This window comes from Myiozetetes cayanensis, unplaced genomic scaffold, assembly GCF_022539395.1.
Source record: "Myiozetetes cayanensis isolate MyiCay16 unplaced genomic scaffold, myiCay2020 scf1, whole genome shotgun sequence".
Lineage (NCBI taxonomy): Eukaryota > Metazoa > Chordata > Aves > Passeriformes > Tyrannidae > Myiozetetes > Myiozetetes cayanensis.
Genome location: NW_026086604.1, coordinates 84,510,340 through 84,530,419, shown reverse-complemented (window position 1 = coordinate 84,530,419; position 20,080 = coordinate 84,510,340). Strand labels below are relative to the sequence as shown.

Genomic DNA, 20,080 nt, shown 5'->3' with positions numbered 1-20,080 from the left:
TGAATAATCACTTGATTCCACTCACCATTCAGTCTCAGGTTGGATATTGCAAATGATGACAAACATCATCCCACTGCAACAAGTTTCAGTTCCCCACACGGTCCCCCAAAGGCTCTAGTTTTCATGATGAACAGTGTCACTCCAGGATTGTTCAGATTTATCCATAAGTTTCCCACTTACTAAAAGGACAATGCTTCCAGACATATGATTCAAGACAAGAAAAATGCATTTCAGTTTCCAAAACACTTGCAAACTCTGTAGCTGGGCTGTCAAGCTCGTATTAGACTGTTTCAAAGACTGCCATAATCAGGTTTCAAGACAACCTGCAGTGAATATGGTTTAAGCAGTTCAGAAGTAGAATATGCACACACTGGAATTTGTGATCAGCAAGCTAATCAGGTACATCAAATTGCTAGTCAGACAGTATGTAATTTTTCAAAAGAGAAAAGTATACAGCATAATTGACAATAGAAGTTAACAAATTCAGACATCTGGGGGGATGGAAAGACATCAAACTCCCTAACAAGCAAAATTCAGAAGTTTAAGGTGAACAGTCCAACCATATTATTTTCAGTTAGACTGGAAAAAAACAGGTGAATAAAAACAAACCAAGAAAACTCAGGGGAAATTCAATGATTTCACCATAATTGAAAAAAATATTATATATATGCATGACAGATTAAATTAAGGAAAATCACCCCTACTCAGAAACAATACCTGGTTTTCTCTCATTTATACATTAATTATTTCTTGCTTTATTTTTGGACAAATTAAACAGAGTTTGTTATTTACTGAACAAATGGCAATAGGGTCCTTTAATGGTAGCTTTCAATAGTGTGAGATGACTAAGGCACACAATACTACTGAAAATGAAGCAGCTGTGAGCTCCTGCTGACATACCTGTGCTCTTCCCTTTCTCCACAAGGACACAAAACAGCTAATAGTCAATTCCATATTTTAAGGGAAAATCCTCATTACACAAACATATTTTGAATACATTACATTACAAATTACAGGCTGTGAAAAGGCAATGCAGAAATCATTCTTAAATATTCTCAAATGTGTCACCTGCTTTTAAATATATCCATTTTTCATGGAATGCAATCTGAAAAAACACTACCTTTGGCTGCTGAGGGAATATTCTTTTTCCAATACCTTGAAAATGTTGCCAAACAGCTTTCTACGTTAGAAGACATATTGTAAATAACTGTCAGATGAAAGGGACAGAGACTTTCAAATACCTATAAAATCTTCACTGTAGTCAAGATTACCACTACCTCTTCTGTCTTCTTTTTATCTTCAATATCTGCAACTCAATTATCTGTATTTTTCTACAGAGGCATATTCCAACGAGAATTTTACTCCTATAGAATTTTGTCTGAGTACGAATAAATTTATTTAGAAATTAAATATTAGCCGTATTTATGTGTAGTGGTATACTTTCTTAGTTCTCATTGATTAACTACACTATTTGGGCATAACTGAACAACACAGACCTTATCCTGCCTTAACAGGAGGAGGGAGTAATAACTTTATTGAAGTCAGTTATTAAATACCAAGAATGGGACACGTGTAGACTTGGTAACAGTGCAAAGGACAGCCAACCAAGTTTAATTAATTAATTTTAAGCCTTAATAATTTCTATTACGGTAATGCAAATTACTACACCATAAAACAAAAACCCCACAGTCTGGGGGGCCAGATATGTAGTGCACACTGCATCCCTGAAACAGCAGAACTTCCTGAACTTCAGCCCTGCTTCTCACATAGAGAAAGTCACCTCTGGGTGTGTTACCATATGTCGGTGATCCCTGTGGGGTGAAGCAGCACACTGTAATACACTGCAGAAAAGTGTAAAGCTACAGGTATATGCTTTAGTTCTAAAATTTCAGGCAGAATGGCTCAACCACTTAACCACAGCCACCAGAAGGGCTGGATTCTCCCCAGCAACGGCAACAGCAACCCAGCCCTTTTGAGGGGCCTGTGGTAGACAAAGAAGATATCCTTCAACTCAGAAGGTGTCATTCACCAACCAAATAATGATTGCCTGCACCCTCCAGGCAAATGGCAGAAAGAAACCCAGCAACATCTTACACACCCAGATAAAACACACATGCTGCCCAATGGGCTACATTTCACCTTCAGCTGCAAAATATTCAACATGCCCAACAACCCAGGTTCCGGATGCCTCAGAAACAAACACAGTCCACCCAATAGCAAGAAAACAGAATGATTTAGACAGGTCATGCCAGAGGAGGCAGCTAACGTGAATCACTCAGTTCATCCACAAACGAGAAAAAGTTTTCAGCTTTACCTGCTGTTTCCCTGTAGTAATGATTCTCCTTCCATTCTTCAGGAGAACTAGGGAAATCCATGACTTACCACAGATCTCCAGATGCCCTCCTTAGTAATACCTTATCCAACATAATGTAGTTTAAAAGAATAATTTAAGTATTATTATGAAATAAAAAAAATAATAATTTAGATGAGGGAGTTATTTGTAATATGTATGCAATCAATATTTAAATTAAACAAACTTTTTTATGATGTTTCAACCCTAAATAGTAGTAGAAGTATTGTAAGTTTTCTGTCACATCAATTTTCTGTCACATCAATCTTTAAAGAGATCAATTTCACAAATTTGCTATGATCTTGAGCCAGAATATCACCAGAGTTCCACACTTCAGAGCTAGCTGTGATGTGAACTTGATCTCAACTCAAACTCAGCTTGACTATCATTCCTTAGTGTGTCTCTGTTATACAAATAATGAAAGTGTGAACAGACAGAGCCTTTATCAGGAGTATGCATATTTCAACAGCTAAACAAAAAAAGAAAGACAGAAACAAATATCTCTATGGATTTTACTTCAGAACCAGTAAGTCTCACAGATTTCAGTATGGATAAAGAATAGAATATGCAGATGTTTGCAGCGGAAACTCCACTGCAGTCCAAAACCTCCCAGTTAGAAAATGTATGGTCATGTGTGTACAAATAAGTCCTCCCTAGTTTGAACTGCACCATCTTCATTTATCTGTTATGGGCTCTGACAAAGCATTTAAGGAAAAGATTAGAAGGCTTCTAAGGAAGGAACTACATTTACCTGCCTGGGGCTTACCACTTCTCTGAGGTTGGTAGGAACGGGGCTGAAATATTAATGACTAAGCCATTTGTCAAGAAAATTATGCAATAAACCTTGGCAGCCACACAAAGAGGCTAGCAATAAGATACCAAGTCAGGGCAGTACAAACTAAGCACTTAAAAGAGAAAAGGGGAAGGAAAAAAAAATCACTTTTATTTGCTTGCCCATACTTATAAGCTTCGGAAGAAAACGATAAGTTAACGAATGGGAATATTTAAATATAAAAATTCATCAGACTCAGAATTAGTAATAACAGGCACTAACTTCTGAAAGGGACTGTGAGGTGCTCTAAGTCTAGAATTCATGTTTTCAAGTCTTGATTCTTTCAAGACATTTCTTCTATTGATGTTCTTTGCAAATCAATTGCTTACCATGTAATATGCTAGCTAAAAGGTGGCATGACAGAAGTCACTTAATTATTGAAAATTCACATTAACAAATGAAAAAACCCCTAATTCCAATAAACCAAATAAACCAAAACCAACAAAGAGAAAGATATACAAAACCAAACACATACACTCTCCTTGAGGTTTCCTCACAAATCACATTGAAGAAAAACAAAGACAAAATTGTGACCACTCTGTCGAATCAGATGTTAAAATCTATACACCCTAAACATATTAAAGATCTAAACCAGTTCTCTGAGTTTCCAAGTATCATTTCTTCATCAGAGGAACTTGCAAAACAAAAGAATTTAAAAAAGTTTCCATCAGACTCCATGTTTTATATTTATTCATAAATTTTCATATCATTTTAATATAAGTATGCTTTAGGGACAGGCATACTATAATATTATATAGCACTCTTTATATAATAAATTTGAAGGGTTAGTTTTTAAAGGGACATCACTAATTTTTACTGTAAGCAAATTTGAAAAGCATACAAAGCATCATCATATATTAAAAAGTAATCTAAAATTTTCATTAAAAAGAAGATGGTCCTATTAGCAAATAAAGCAAAGTAATAATGTATGATGGTTTACCAAAACATAAACATAGTCACTTTGCCAAATGTTAAATTTGTCCAACAATGTGATCCATGCATTCAATCACCATTGACACCGATTGGACACACTGACATATATCCAGAACAGTGTTATGCAGCAGCATTTAGACTTCCATTAAGCAGCACTCTGCTCTTCCAAACCACATCTCTACATAGGATTTCAAAGAAGTGCTTTTCAGCCATTAACCAATTAAGCTCTGCAATACCCTCATGGGAAAAGTATTGCATTATTTATGCCCATTAGTCTGGCAGCTCCCAAGTCAAAAGCACTGTACTTGAATATCTAGGTGGGGGTTTTTTTTCCTCCATGTTCAGAATTTTTTTGTTGTTTGCAATATCATTTTATCAGCATTTTAGGATGTATAATGGCTACTGTGAATAGAATCAAAACAAGCTGCTTCTGAAAGCAGCTTGCCAAAACCGCCTTTTAGGAATCATGCTGCATAGTTCAGAAATACTGAGTGATAACCATTGAAACAACCTTCTCCCTGAATGTGCAAATCTTTAAGGCTCAAACCTACATGCCTTGAGCAAGAACTACAGAGTGTCTGTATAGTGGCTCAAACTTCAATGACACTGTAATTACCATTTCATATTTAGTATGACCAGGAAGGACCAACTGGAGAGGCAGAAGACATTTTGGGAAGAAGGGAAGGTATAGAAATGAAGCATTATTGAGGTAAACAGGGATATGAAAGAAGAAAGCAATAAGCTGGGTGAAGTGGCATGGGACAGACTATTGCTACTGTACCTGATCAACAGCAGTGTTGGCCTGCAATCCAACATGGCATTCACAAATCGTCATCTTCTAAATAGGATTTCACTTCTGGTCACCATGTTTACAAGAACCAAAGACAGCATTTACTTCAGTGAGAAAATTATGTCACCGAATCACAGAATAGCTAGGATTGGAAGGAACCTCTGGAGATCACCTAGTCCAACACCTCTGCCCAGGCAGGGTCACCTAGAGCACATTCATACAGGAATGTCTTCAGGTGGGGTTTAAATGTCTCCAGAGAGGGAGACTCCACAACTCCCTGGGCAGCCCCTCTTCCAGTGCTCTGCCACCCTCAATGTAAAGTTCTTCTTCATGCTGAGGTAGAACTTCTTGTGTTTTAGTTTATGGCCATTACTCCTCGTCCTGTCTCTGGGCACCACCAAAAAGAGTCTCACAACATCCCCTTGGCACGCACTTTTGAGATACGTATATGCATTGATGAAATCCCCTCTCAGTCTTCTCTTCTCCAGACTAAACAGGCCCAGCTCCCACAGTCTCTCCTCATAAAGAGAGATGCTCCAGACTCATCATCTTTTTGGCCTTCCATTCGATCCTCTCCAGTAGCTCCACATTGTTCTTGTACTGAGGAGCCCAAAACTGGACACAGCACTCCAGATGTGGTCTCACTAGGGCCAAGTAGAGGGGCAGCATCACCTTCCTTGAACTGCTGGCCACAGCCTTCCTGAGGCACCCCAAGAGACCACTGGCCCTCCTGACTGAAAGGGCATACTGCTTGCTCATGGTCAACTTTTCATCCACCAAACTCTGTTTGTTAGGTGCCTCTTTTGAGGAAGTTTCACGTACCTAACTGTGTTACTGCTCTTGCCTCAGATTATGCAGAGTGAATCATGTCAACCTGCCGGTCCAGCCAGGGAAAAGAGTATTACATGGTGGGTTGTCTCCCCTGTATCAGCTGTGAGAACTAAGAATCATCTGAGATGCAAACAAACACAATACATAACGAGATCTAAAGCAGATAATAAACATAAGAGTTTTTAAATCATATTTACCAGTGAAAACATAGACAAAAGCCACAGAACGCCATCAGCCTTATGATTTGGCTTTGTTGTGGCCAAAGCACCCAGCGCTGGCCTGGCACAGCAGTGAGCATTTGCTGAAGAGTTTTGCAGAACCAAGGTCCAAGAGCTCAGCAGAGCTGAGCCCAAGACAACTTGTGAGTAAAGGAAAAAGAAAGCAAATCTAACCAATGCCATGAAGCAGCAAGGAAGATGTCTCCTACACCATGTGTTGCTACCAGTGTAGTAGCCACTGATGAAAGGTAAACTAGGTATGAAAGATGAAGATACAGCACCTAGAAAATTGTCACGCGTGATGCCACCAGCATAGGTAATCAGAAAGAAATGTGAGGTCAGTAGTGACAGATACCACACACTAGTGCTAGATAATCCTACATTATAATCTTTACCATCATCGGCGGGCACACAGAAAGCAAACTGACAGTCTAATTTAAAAGCATTATAATATGCTTTGAAACCAAATCATTATTGAACAGAGACGTCTCAAATGTGCAATAAGGCAGGAGACAGTGACTTGCTGACGCCAGAATCAACTTCGCGGGACCTGGAAGGTCACAATGAGTTATCTGAAGATTAAAGCCATGGCCACAACCCCTCTCCCTTACAGACATAAAAACCAAGAGACTATTGCTATAATGAGCTGCAGGTAAGGGCAATCAGGTCCCACTCAGCAAAGGAAAACATAACCAGCATCTACACAACATCCAACTCAGTCAGCCACAGATTTATGACCTGTACTAACATTTTTTCATTACGAACCTTTTATATTAAAATCCTGGAGTTCCAAGGACCACTGCCCAGAGCTATTAAATAAAAATGATGGTCTAGATTCATTTTATTCTCCGTACCTGCTAGTTCACAGGTTCAAATTTCCAAGTATAGGCTATCGTGTAACCAACATAGGGATTGACTTTGATTATATTTTAGATATTTTTCTCTGTAGTTATTACCTTATTGGGGTTTTTTAAAATAATAATTTTATTTTCATGCTGCTACTCTATGTATACTCAAAGGACCAAAAGCATTACAGGAAATTTGTCCAGTTTGTTATTTGATACAACAAAATCTGGCCTAGCATCATCTCATTTTTCTAGGCAACATTAAAATATGAATATTGGACTTTACTTTTGAGGTTGAGTAGACAAAATGATATTCATCATGTCTGATGAACCTGACTTTCTGCAAATCTACTGAATGCCCAAATGTGAACTCCCAATTTAGTCAAAAACAAGTAATCAAAACGGTAAAGATTTCTGTGCATAATTGTAAACATCTAACTTCTGTGCCTCTAAAATAAACCTGCATGTTATAATTTAATATTTGTGAATGATAACTAAACATTTCCAGTTGTTTACATACCCTCACCACCCTCCAGCCACACCAAGATATGTGCTCAGCTGGATGATCTTGCAGGATTCTGCTCTGTTCTAACCACATGACAGCCTAGATATTTCTAAGGTTGCTTTGGGATCTGTTCTTAGCTAACACCAGACTGAACATCAAACACTGTTTAAAAAAAAAAATTACTCACATGAAGCTAAAACATTATTTCAGTGAATAACATAAGGGCTGAAAATCTTTCCCTAAATTATCAGATCATTTATCATTCAGTCTAAATTGTTTGGCATAGGTTTTTTGTTGTTTGGGGTTTGGGACAGGGGAAGGGGTATTGGTGTATGTTGTTTGGGACTTTTTAATAACAATTATTTTCTGTCAACCCACCATAAAACCCTGAATGTCCAACCACTGCCTTTGACATTTACTTAGACATGGTATAACAACTGAATTTTGTTGAGAAATATTTCCATAAAATCTATCAAGTAACTAAGGCAAGAATGAAAAGTCTCAGGATGAAGGGTTTTTTAATTCTGAAAGTTAAAGTTACCATCCTGGACCTCTATGGCATTTAATTTTCTGCCATTTCAATGTATTCACTGGTGTCTGGGATGAAAACTCTCTTTTTCCAATTCTTCTCTCTGTCATCTGCTGGGAAACAGAGTAGAATAATTAGATTGACTCAAACAGTTGCTGATTGCTTTCAGTGTGTAGTTCCCTCCTTGACACCACAGAGTTGATAAATAAGGATCAATGGACTCGATAGGAATGTTTAAATTTTCTGCAAAGCTGAAGAGCAATGCCACAAAAAATGAACTTTGATTTTTTTAAGGCACGTTATTTGGAAAAAAAAAAGTTGAGTGAGCTTACTGCATAGCAAAGTTTACCACAGAGACTAGAATTTAAACTGAATGAAACTGAAGTCTGTCTTTTCAGTTCCTATTTACTTATTACTACAGAGCTACCAAGAAACACAGCTCAAAGGAAAAGAAAGCAATCAAGGTGTGATGTTAACATTTCAACATCAGTTAAAGAAGAATTACATCCAGAGAAGGGACATTCAATCACAGACTGTTGTAAAATCATGTATCAAATACACCATTACAATCAGCACCTCTGTTCATAATTACAGTAGAAGATCCAATACCAGGTACAGGGAGACAGAAAATATTAAAAAAAAAAATATTACAACCTCTTGCTTCCAGGCTGATGCTATTTAATTAAGATAGAAGCACGGGAAGGGTAGTTTCCTGCATTATCATTGCTGTCATAGACCTGTTGTGGGCAGTCTTCTTTAGCACTATATGAATTTAAAATAAGATAAAGCACTCAATTAAACTTTTTCCCCTTAAATTCTTAAAGACAGTTTCTTCTCACAAAAAAGTAGAAAACTAGGAAAAGGTCTTTTACTGTCTTAAAATTTCAAATTACTTCTCTGCTATTTTGTTAAATTTGATACCATGTAAAGTGAGTAAAGCAAAATGTTTCATCAGAAAAAGAAGAGTTAAATTTCACTGGTCTTTTAACCTGAGGCACTTTTTGTTGCCCTTTTTCTAAGTTTACTGTAAATTGAGATAAAAAATTATGTTTTGGTATGTCTGAAGATGACTTATTCACACTTTGAGCTGAAATTCACCACTTTCCAGAAGGGTGGCACCCAACTCATTGACAGGTAAGCCTCATAAAGATAACTATAAAATCATGTACAGCTTTGATGCCTGAATCCTGCACCAGATGTATCTCACACAGCACGAATTTGCACCTTCAGGCCTGAACTCAAATTTGAGAACTTTAGAACACAGCCTTCTGACATACCAGGTACACTCATAGATATTTTGTGTAAATAACATTACATCTTCATATGAATGTCTTGCATTCAATTGTTCAAATAATTATTCCATCCTAATGGTATCCACACTTTCTTCAGTTTAAGCTCCACGAGCATCAAATTAGTGCAGCCAGTACAACTGCCATGCTAATTTCTACCATTTCACTCAAAAATCACAAGTTTATTATTACCAACCTGTGGGTAATTAGTGTAAATATCAGCAGACTTGGATTCATCTTAATCAGTGTTTGTTTCAATTCCATGCGCAAATAAGACATCAACAGTAAAACCCCACAGTAAGAATACTGATGACTTTATACCTAGCTATAGTCATGCTGCTGTGTTTGGCCCTTTCTCTCCACACACACAAAAAAACCCAAAACAAAAACCAAACCAAAACAAAAAAAACAAACATTGAATTCTGCATATTTTTCAGTATGTCACATAATGCTTCACGACATACAATTTAGCCCCTCACATATTTTTTCTATAGCTACAACTGTCAAATAAATCATACGTATATATTCCATGACACAAAGTATTCACCAGTGAAAAAGTTGAATGTTAAGTTCTGAAACAAAAGACTATTTTTTGATATTTGAAAGGATACTTTCAAATTTGCCTCTTATCTAGCACCTGTGATCTGCACTGTTACAAGCATACAGTAACTAATTATAGGAGTCCAAAACACAGGTCTGACTATCAAAGCTACTAAAACAGCCACAGAATATCCTGTTGTCACCATCCAACTATTGGCACCTACTAGTGTGCAAACAAGCACCTCCACCTTTTATTTTCTACGCTATGAGATCACTTCTCAACAATCAAGTCCTACTTTGCACATACGAATAACTAGTCCTACTTCTTTCTTATGCACCAGCAGATCATTCAGAATTTCAACTTTCATTCTATCCCACTGAGAAACAGTGGGTAAAAGATAGTCCATGCCACCTGAAACCACAAGATTCCTAATTTCCCTTTTATGCTTTCCAGATTGTATTACCAAAGGAAAGGCAGATAATTCCCTCACATATGCTTTCTTATAAGCAGGTATTTTCTACAGAAAATTACTAGTGAGTGAAGGCAAAATTTGTTGATTCCATGACCCCCCAAAATTGTTAACATCTCACTATCAAAACCAAGAAGGTGTACTAAGCGGGTTTTTGCAAGGATCTGAACTTGGTCTAATTTCAAGGAGTATTTACATTAGCAACCTACATAACTGGGTAGAGGACACTGGGCTTGAATCTGCCAATCAAGAGCCAACACTGCAGGTATGTTGATAACAGGGCTGAAACTCGAAATTATTCTGTCAGAATAGAGAATTGCTCAGAAAAACAACAGAAGGATTCATCAGGGGTAAGTGCAAGTTTCTGTATTTTGGCAAAGTCAGCTGCACACCTGCAGCACAGCAAATACGCTGCTACACAGCAGCTTCTTCAGAGGAGAATCAAAGGCTGTAATAGACCATGAGCTCAACGTAAGTTCAAAATGTGATTTTGAAAAAAAAAAACCAAAAAAACAAAAAAACCAAAAAGCCACCGTACAGGAATATAAACAGGAATACATACAACAAGGGACAAATGAGTCAAATTTTTGGCATAACATTTATAAAAAATGTGAAGAAATTTGAAGAGATCAATGGCAGTAAGAGAAATTACAAGTCTCAAAGAAGGAATTATGTAGAAAGATTGAATATACTATGAATATTTAGCCTAAAGAAGAAACAAATTAATGGCTCATCCATCATCATCAGATCTGACAAAAAGTTGCATTCTCTGGAATAAACTTGTCTCTACTGTAGCCTGGCTAGGACACGAAGCAATTCAACTACCAAAACCAAGTTAGAAAAATTTGTATTTCACTTACAAGGAGAAGTCTTTCTACAGATTCCGTGACATATTGTAAGAGAGGGCTTGGGCAGACCCCATTGTAGTTATATTATTTCATGTAGATTTCTAAACAGCTGTGCTAAAAAAAAAAAAAAAATCAGGTGTAAAATTCAGCCTGCCACGGGGACTAAAGAATAGACTAGTCAGTATCTTAAGGTCTTTCCAGTCTTGTTTTGGTTTGTTTTAATTTCTATGATCATCATCACAAATTTTCTAATGAAACACATAATAGGGGCTTATTCCTTAGAGGTCTAGCCAAGTCTTTCTTTTAGTAGCAGCTTTAATGGTGCTTATGGCTTTATGCCAGTTATACTGCTGCAAGTCTAGTAGGTGATGTATTTGCTTATAGGCACTGTCATATTTTATCAGTCTCAGCATCTATTTAGTAAGTGCTTTAACATTCTAGATTATGGCAGTTGCTATATAAAATACAAGCATTATTTTCCATATTTTATTCCCCTCATTGGCATTAATATTCTCAGATTAACTGGCAAAAGTACAAATATTCATAGCAATTTTAAAAAACAAAGTTTGAGTACTCACTGATAGCCAGTTAACTCTGTACTATCAGTAAACAAAAGACAACAATTTTCCTCTTTCTACTACAACAAATTTCTCAGCAATTTTGTGTATAGCAAGAAATATGATGGTAGACAAACTTCAGTGGCTGTTCAAACAGATATCACCTGTTAGTTTTGTGTTGGAATAATGCTACCTGATTTACTTAAAATGTATCATGGCTGTATTTGAGTTAATCCATTCATCTTGTTTCATAGCATAAGATAGGCAAAAAAATTCATTTGGATTAGGCTTTTCCCTTCATAATTTCATCCTACTCATGTTTAAGATTTCTAGGTGATCTAGGTAAAAACTCCCACTGAAATTAAGAGAATGACACCAGAAACATCTATGGAAATCATACTGAGCTGACAAGATATTATTTTTACTCCATTCTTCAAACTGCAGTTGTACATACTGTGATTTTTTAATTTTTTTTTTAGTATTCCTTCATACAGTAGTCATCATTTCTATCACTTGGGTTCTTGAGTAACTTCTACTACTTTCTGCTCGACCTTTCTTTTTAGAGAATAAGGGGACTGAAACTGAATACAGTATTCAAGATCCAATATTTCAACTGATATTACTGAAACATAGAATAACTTTGGGAAGGTCATCTCCTCCTCATATCCCAACATTTTTCTTTAGTTACATTTCATCTTGGCTACAACCCTGACAACAGTGAGATTAAACATTAAGCACAACATGAACCTGTATGATGCCTGTGACTTTATTGCTTGAAGGACTTGAAAATAAAAGTTTTTACTTTTGTCTGTTACAATAAAATATGAACAGCACTGGCTCCTAACTAGTTATATCTGATGCTCACAGCCCAGTGATTCAGAAATGATGCTTCACTGTCAATACTGTTTTATTTCAGGGTAAAAGAAGGTGGTAATACAGGTGAATACTGGCAGAAGAAGAGGAAAAAAGTTGCTTTTCTTCTATCTATTCTGTGGCATTTAGCAAAAACTTCTTTTTAACAATATATCACTTGAGTAACAGCTGCCTCCTATTGAAAAACGCTCAGACCATGGAAAAATCATGCAAGATGTCAGATACATGATATGTGCCAATGTATTTTGGGTTTATGCGTTTAAAGTATGTACAAAGTCATCTGAAGACAAATTTTAAGTAGGACAACTGGAAAACCTAACAACGCAATTCCTGAAGTGGAAAGTTTCTTGGTGCATTGCACATCACAGAGTGGTTCTCCCACTGAAGAGAACGTTTCAGGGTGCACTTCTGTGTAATCACAGAATCTACTACACTAGGAGCAAAAATACTAATACAGCGTCTCGCCAGTAAGGGTAGAGAAGGTGAAGGCAAGATAAAGAATAGGATACTGGATTTGTTTCCCTGGAAAAGGCTGTTCAAGTAGATGCACACTGTCACAAAAGAAACGAATAAGTCTGCAAAGGGCATCTTAGAGCCATAACTACAGAGAGAACAGGACAGCACGAAAACTGCGTTTAATTGTGAAAGGAAACAGCCTGGTCCTCTTATAAAGAATCTTGAAATCAACTTTTTTTAATCTTTTTTTCAATAAACAAACCAAATACAGAAGAAATTTTAAAACACTGATCATGCAAAATCCCGTGTGACTTATCTAATGCATTTTGCAGGACAGAGAGCTCCAAGACAGACTTGATGATCAAATACATATATGTTAGCACACAATCATTCCTTGAAAGAAGCCAGCTACGTGGAAGCTAAAAATGAGGTCATCACCCCATCAATAGCATTTCCAGTATGCCTTCCAACGTGCTTTTGTCCCTTCTCCTCATAGACTTACCTTTGATCTTTCCATCAGAAACACAAATTTAAGATGAAGGGAATCCATCACAGAAATGTTCAGTATAGAAGACAATCCCTTTCCCTCCTTCCCTCTATCAGTTCTATGAAGTAGAATAGTCTCTTTTTAAATTCCATGTACCAATGATAGAAGAGCAGTCATTTGGGAAGCAGATTGCTTCTTTACCGCTAAAGCAAATTCCTCAGGTCACATTCTTCTTTCTTATACTATTCCATCATTCTGAGGTTCTAGCACATCCATCTTCATCAGGCAGGTTCCCAGTATGCTCAGGTAAGAAGTGCAATAAAACAAGCATGCAAACAAAAAGAAAAAAAACCTCCTCCCTCTCTAAAAAAGCTTTCATTTGAGGTCATTCTTCTCAGTGGTCAGTCTACTCCAGCCAGAAAATGCATCCTGTGTTGGTGTGTTCACCTCTGGGGCCCTCAACACAAGAAAGACATGGACCTGTTGAGCCAGGTCCAGAGCAGGGCCACAGAAATGATCCAAGGGCTGGAGCACCTCTCCTAAAAAAAGACAGGCTGAGAGAGTTGGGGCCGTTCAGCCTGGAGAAGAGAAGGCTCTGAGTAGTAAAGGGGGCCTGCAAGAAATCTGGAGAGGAATTTTTCACAAGGGCATCTAGTGATAGGTGGACAAGGGGTAATGGCTTTAAACTAGAAAGAGGTAGGCTTAGATTAGACATTAGGAAGAAATCTTTCACTGAGAGGGTTGTGAGGCACTGGAACAGGCTGCCCAGAGAACTAGTCAACCTTTAAGGTCCCTTCCAACCTAAACCATTGTGCAATTCTAAGCTCTGCTTCTAGCAAATTAAAGACTCAAGAATAGGTCTCCAAAGGGGGTGTTTTTTGAGTAGCCCTGAACACAATATGTAGATTTAATTTGGGACAATAACAAAAAACAACAACCAAACAACCAACCAACAAAAATAACTAAAAAGAACCCCAAACCAAACAGCAAAGCAGAATGTAGAAATCACTGATAGTCAGCTCAAACGCATTAGCAGTAAGGTGTCACCCAGTCCCACAAGGCAGCAGACCAACAAACACTGTGGATACACTGTGTAGAAAAATGAGATACAACAACTTCCTTGTAAAGAAAGAATAGGATATCGAGCATGGTACGCTAACCACAGCCTTAGCACAATGGAGATGTACTGTCTCCAGAGATCTGACAGCCTGATGAAGCTCTCCACCTAATGTAACAAGTGAAAATCACATCTCTCCTTCTCCCTGCCCTTACAGACCTCATGGCAGTTTTGTAGTCCTATCAGGTCTCACTTCCACTTCTGTCCCTAAACAGAGGTTACTCACAGGTATGCAACATTTAGTCAGTCAAAGGAAACACTGAACAGAAATCAAGGCATAATCATGTTGTATGAATAGATTCTTGACAATAAATCCTGCTCTGAATAACCCCTATAGTTTTATACTTTTTAAACTTTACTAATGCTCAACTGGCTAAAATGACACCAAATAAGTCATCCAAGAAACCTACTATAATGCTTAGAGGAAGAGAAAGTACAAGAGCTGATAACACTTCATATTTTTAAACTAATTTCCCACTCAAATACCAATCTAGAGGCCATGTGCGACTTCTCCTTTAGGTAATTTCAGGTGAGATCTGCTATGTACTTTGTGTAACATGAGTTTTTGAAAGTCCTATTTATTCATCTTTCTGGAACTTCTTTATCCTACAAAGTATGTAGGCTATGACTCCTGGAAACCAATTAAACCTATAATACTTCCAAATCCTCCTAGATATTCAAACTACTTCAAATAAACTTCATCCCACACAAGCATAAATACATTAATCATATTATGTAAATATCCTCACCAGACAGACACTCCTCTTTCTTTTTGGTTTGTTTTTGGTTTTAATAACTGTAGAAAGTTTTCCTCTTCCAGAATTATTCTGACTTTAGGAGCAAGACAGGCAACATTATATTATAATCATGATCCTGCTTTAAATCATGAATCTGTTTTAAAAATCCCATATTTTTTATATGAGAAAAGGTGGATTATCTGCTTTCATCTGCTGCAGAGCACATGTTTTTTATTTCCTGTAAAGTTTCAAGGTACTAAATCTTGGGTACGTTTTGTTTAGGTACTGAATTTTACTGCAAGTAATTCCTACAGGTTTCTTACGTGTATTGAAATATCTTCCTTTCTTGACTATATACAGCAATGAAATAACTAAAGAGTAGATTTACAGATGAGGGAAATAAAAACTACCTACAATAAAAATGTAAAACCTTCTAAACTGTTAGTAAATAAACTTCTTTTCTGTAAAACATTTTTGGTGTACTGTATATCAAACTTAATGGTGAGTGTATAGCATAAAAATTTTACTGATATGATCTTAAGATTACTACTTGTGACACACAAGCAACAACAGTTTTTATACAAACTACGGTATAGAAGTGATGGTAGAACTTTTATACCTTATGACACAGGCCATCACTGTTCTGCTGACTAAAATCCTAATTACACGTGTAATGCTGGGACATTTGTTCACAGGTCACACAGGGTCTCAAGTCTTCATGAATTTCCATTTGATAATAAACCATTCCCTTCTTCTCCTGCCAAGTCTGTCTTGGCATTAGCTTAGACTCTACCTGTTTTTCACTCTTTCCATTAAAATCATAAACTCTCTCAGCTCTGCTCAGCATCTCAATTCACCTGTGCTTCCAGAGGTTACCAACACAGGGTAAAAATGAAGCTAACTATGGTACTCAAGTAAAATGAGGCTTTGAGCAGTACAATTTGTAAACTTTATGAAATCCCAAAGAACTTAACTTACCCCAAAGTCCTGTCATCTCAGTCTTTCTAATGGAAAGTCCAGTAACTAAAATACAATCAACTTTTGCTTGATTCTACTGAAATACGAGTCCAAAGACATACTTGAAGCTAGCCAAGTGCTGTCTGATCCATCATACTTCATTGAGTCCTTTTCTGGAGCTGTAGGCATGTGCATAACCCAGTGAAAATTAATAATCATTCCCATCCTCAAATACCGTGCTGCAGAACAACTTAAACCATGTGATTTGTCTGCAAAGCAAGAGTTTCATGTCAGTAGCAAAGGGTGAGGGGGGAGGAACAATCCATTGATTTTAACCTGAAATAGATTTTATTAAAATTTTAAGTATAACTGAAATTCAATTTCATCTGCACATTAGGATGATACCAACTTGCAAAATAATTGTCCCTACTCAAAGTTCCTAAAATAGAGCTTGCAGAAAATGGGAAAAGTTGTTTTCACCTGCCATGGAATATCAATCCACAACTACAGCAACCTAAAATGAAACAGACTTTTAACAGATCTCCTGATCCATTTCCCCTTTCAAAGGCAGACTCTTTGTGGAACGATTCTAATGTTGCATAAGGATTTTTTCTTTAGAAAGAAGAAATCATCCTTCTACAATTTTTTTGTCTTAAGTGACATAGAGACATTTTTTTTATCTCTGCCCAGTAGATTCATGTAAAAACTGCATAACAATTTAATAGTCTAAAGTTTGATGAAAAGCCTTCTTTTGCCAATTCTTTTAGTAAATTTTAAAATAAGGACAAGAGGAGGGAAAGAAATGAAGGGGATCAGTCTTTGTTTGACAAAACAATCACACACATCTCCTCCTCTTTCATGTTCTCATTTATTTGTGTAAAAGAACTGTGCAGAGCAGCCACACTGACTTAAGCAGCACTACAGTGACTGAAGAGGTTTGGCCCCCAAAAGACTTACTGAAAGATTATGAAGTACCAGTAGTATTGCAGAATAATAACAATTTACATTAAAAACTAACTACTTGTTCAGCAAAAATGTTCATTTCCTCTTTCACTCACTTGTTGAAAAGAGCCAGCGTAGAGTTTAGAATAGTCTTTCTCCATCTGAACAGCATCTGTTCATTTAATTAGCTGAGTTCTTGCTAATCATGTCAGATGTCCGTACAAACCATCTTCGTTCGCGAAGCCTAGCCATGATGATGATGTTTTAAAGCATATCTATTAGCAGCTTAACAAAAGTAGTCAGCAAAGCCAAAGGCTTTCTGCTCATAGACGAAGTAAAATAAACAGGTCCCACATGATGTTGCAAGCCATGTGTCCAGAAATTTCTAAGAATCACTTCCCAAAGTAAGTCCTCATTCCCTTCAGGATCTCCATCATGCAAATACATGCAGGCATGAAATTGTGTGCATCTTGTCTGTAGGAATATACCAGTTTGCAGAGTCCTTGAGAAGTAATATCGAAAGGACAACCATGCTACTGGTTTGGGGAATAATGGAGGTTTTTTCTGACCAAAAAAAAAAAAAAATCTTTGACGAAAATCTCCATTTTAAAAAAAATTATACACTTCACAGGCTTGGGCAAAGGATGTGCCTTCAGACACGTTTTGGAAGCTTAGTAACTGTAGAATATCTTCCCTTCTCTAACAACTAATACTTTACTGGATGTCTTGTTCAATTCTGAGTGAAAGCATTAAATAACAAAGGTGGAAGATAATTTTTTTCTTTTAACACCGAAGTTGAAATGTTCCGAGTACACATTAGAAGACAATATTTTCAAACCCCAGCAAGCTACTTTAAAGTAGATGAGAAATACTGCCAAGGTAACAAAAAAGTTCCACCTGTACACATGTAACAGCTTTGCTAATAGCTGGAAGATGCTGTGGGCACTACCACCAGTGCCAAAAAAAAGAACCAAAAAAAACCTGGAAATCTCTGTGATTTAAGGTATCCCTGATGAACCAGACTCCCTAAACATAAGCATGCAATATATACACTGCTTTTGCAAACACAGTTGGATACTGCTATTAAATTGATTTAAAGGTTACAGGACTCCCATAACAAACCCTAAATACCTTAATTGCAAATACCTTAATTTTAATTGCCTTAAAGTGATCAAAATAAAGAAATCAGATTTTTTGGTTCAGAAGATAAGTAAGTTTGCAGCTACCTCTTAGAAACCACTTTAATATGTGAGCTGCCAGCACTTCTATCAACTATTGCATATTATATTAACCTTTCAGACACTGCATATTTTGAGGTAGATTTACAGAGTCATACACTCACACTTTATTCCATTATTCTTTATTTACCCCTAAGCATCCTAGGCTTAATTCATCATCAAAATAAGGCAGCAAAACAGCACTAAAAGCAATCATGTTGCAACAGTCACAGCAACCATTTGTTTCAGTCACTGTTGATTCCTCCTGACAGCTGAATCGTCTTGAGGTTTGACTGCACGCAATGTGTCCCAGGAAACAGATCTACTGCACTGGTCTGAATTTCAGACACCATGAAGGCTGAGGTAGCCTGTGTTTTCTCCTGATGTAATGGGAAAAGGTGATCCTGCAGCCTTTTTGCCACCATCTGTCCAGGCAGGGTGGGAAATGAGCCCTTGAGACCTGAAAGAAGAGACCTGCTGGCCCAGGCATCTGACACCTAAATAACATAAAGGTGTCTCCTTACTCGAGAACAGCAGACCAACGATAAATTTAAATAAAAATTTGTCTGAATCTGTCTGAGGCATGTTAAAAACATTTATGTTCCTCCCTTCAATTACAGCATATTATTATTATTGGAATGGAGGACAGCCCAAAGTGAAGTCTGGGTAGAAGCCTGAAGTATAATCTAAGCTCTGCATATACACAGTCCTCCTCTCATACAACCCGCAAGAAAGGAGAAAAACTAAAAAACAGATAGTCCATGGAAAGTTTCTTTGTATTTTTTCTTCTGTCAAAATTAGTAAGATAGAAAAAAAAATATTATATACTCAATACTTATATCCATCAATAAAACAAAGTAGTATAAAGAACAAAGCTGGGGAACACTATCTTCCTGCATAGTAAAACAAGCATCTGCTAACATCTGGGAATACTTAATTATTGCAACAAACCATAGATCAAAATAATTCTAAAAACCATGGAAAACAGAATCAACACCTTTTAGCCACTTCATTAATCATATTTCATGCATTAACTTTTCCAGAAGAAAATCATAATGGTCTTGTCAGACCAAAACCACCTGTACCTTTCCTTCTCAAGATGATACCCATTAATTATAAAACCTAGAAGAACACGATTTCCAGAAACATTCTGCTTCATTTAACAAAGATACTGCCTTTGTTTAGTCTATTCCACTAGTCTTAAAAGTGGAATATCTTTTGGGGGAAAAGTGCATAATGTTTGGTTTCTGTATTCTTAACTGAATTCAAATTTCCATGTAAATGCAACTGCACATGTCCCAAATCAAAATCAATAATTTTAGCTGGTAAACAGGAAATGTGTCAATCATTTTTTTATAAAATAAGAATATGCAAATATTAAGAAACCAGTTATATTTACGTTAACCTGTATAACTGCTTAAACATGCAAAAACCCATGCTTACTGTAGCATAACGGACTAACACTATTTACCAAACAATTTATTTCACTTTTTGCCAGCTGATAAGAATAAAGCATTTTCAAGGAAAACAACACATAATGTGCAAAACCTTCTCTACTCCTTTAAAGAATCCACTTTTAATTATTATTTAAATCAATTCAGCTTGACTGATGTCCTGGTTTGCTCCCACCAAACTTCAAGCTCTCCCTCCCACTACCAGAATGAAGCTTCAGACTAATAGGTATTAGGGAGCTGCTAGATCACATAAATGATTTCTAGTGTGCATCAAAGGAAGGCCTTTACAAGTGTCCTCCCTAA

At 36.9% G+C, this 20,080-nt stretch overlaps 1 protein-coding gene across 5 annotated transcripts in view; it reads right to left on the bottom strand.

Annotated features, from left to right (window-relative positions):
- FARS2 (phenylalanyl-tRNA synthetase 2, mitochondrial) overlaps nt 1-20,080 on the bottom strand; it is a 236,499-nt gene that overhangs the window by 184,773 nt on the left and 31,646 nt on the right. The window contains exon 4 of one of the 5 annotated variants that reach the window (XM_050323225.1): nt 10,993-11,094. The exons of the other annotated variants lie outside the window; for them this stretch is intronic. The gene's annotated coding sequence lies outside the window, so the exon portion shown is untranslated. The remainder of the gene's footprint in view (nt 1-10,992; nt 11,095-20,080) is intronic. 5 annotated transcript variants of the gene reach the window in all.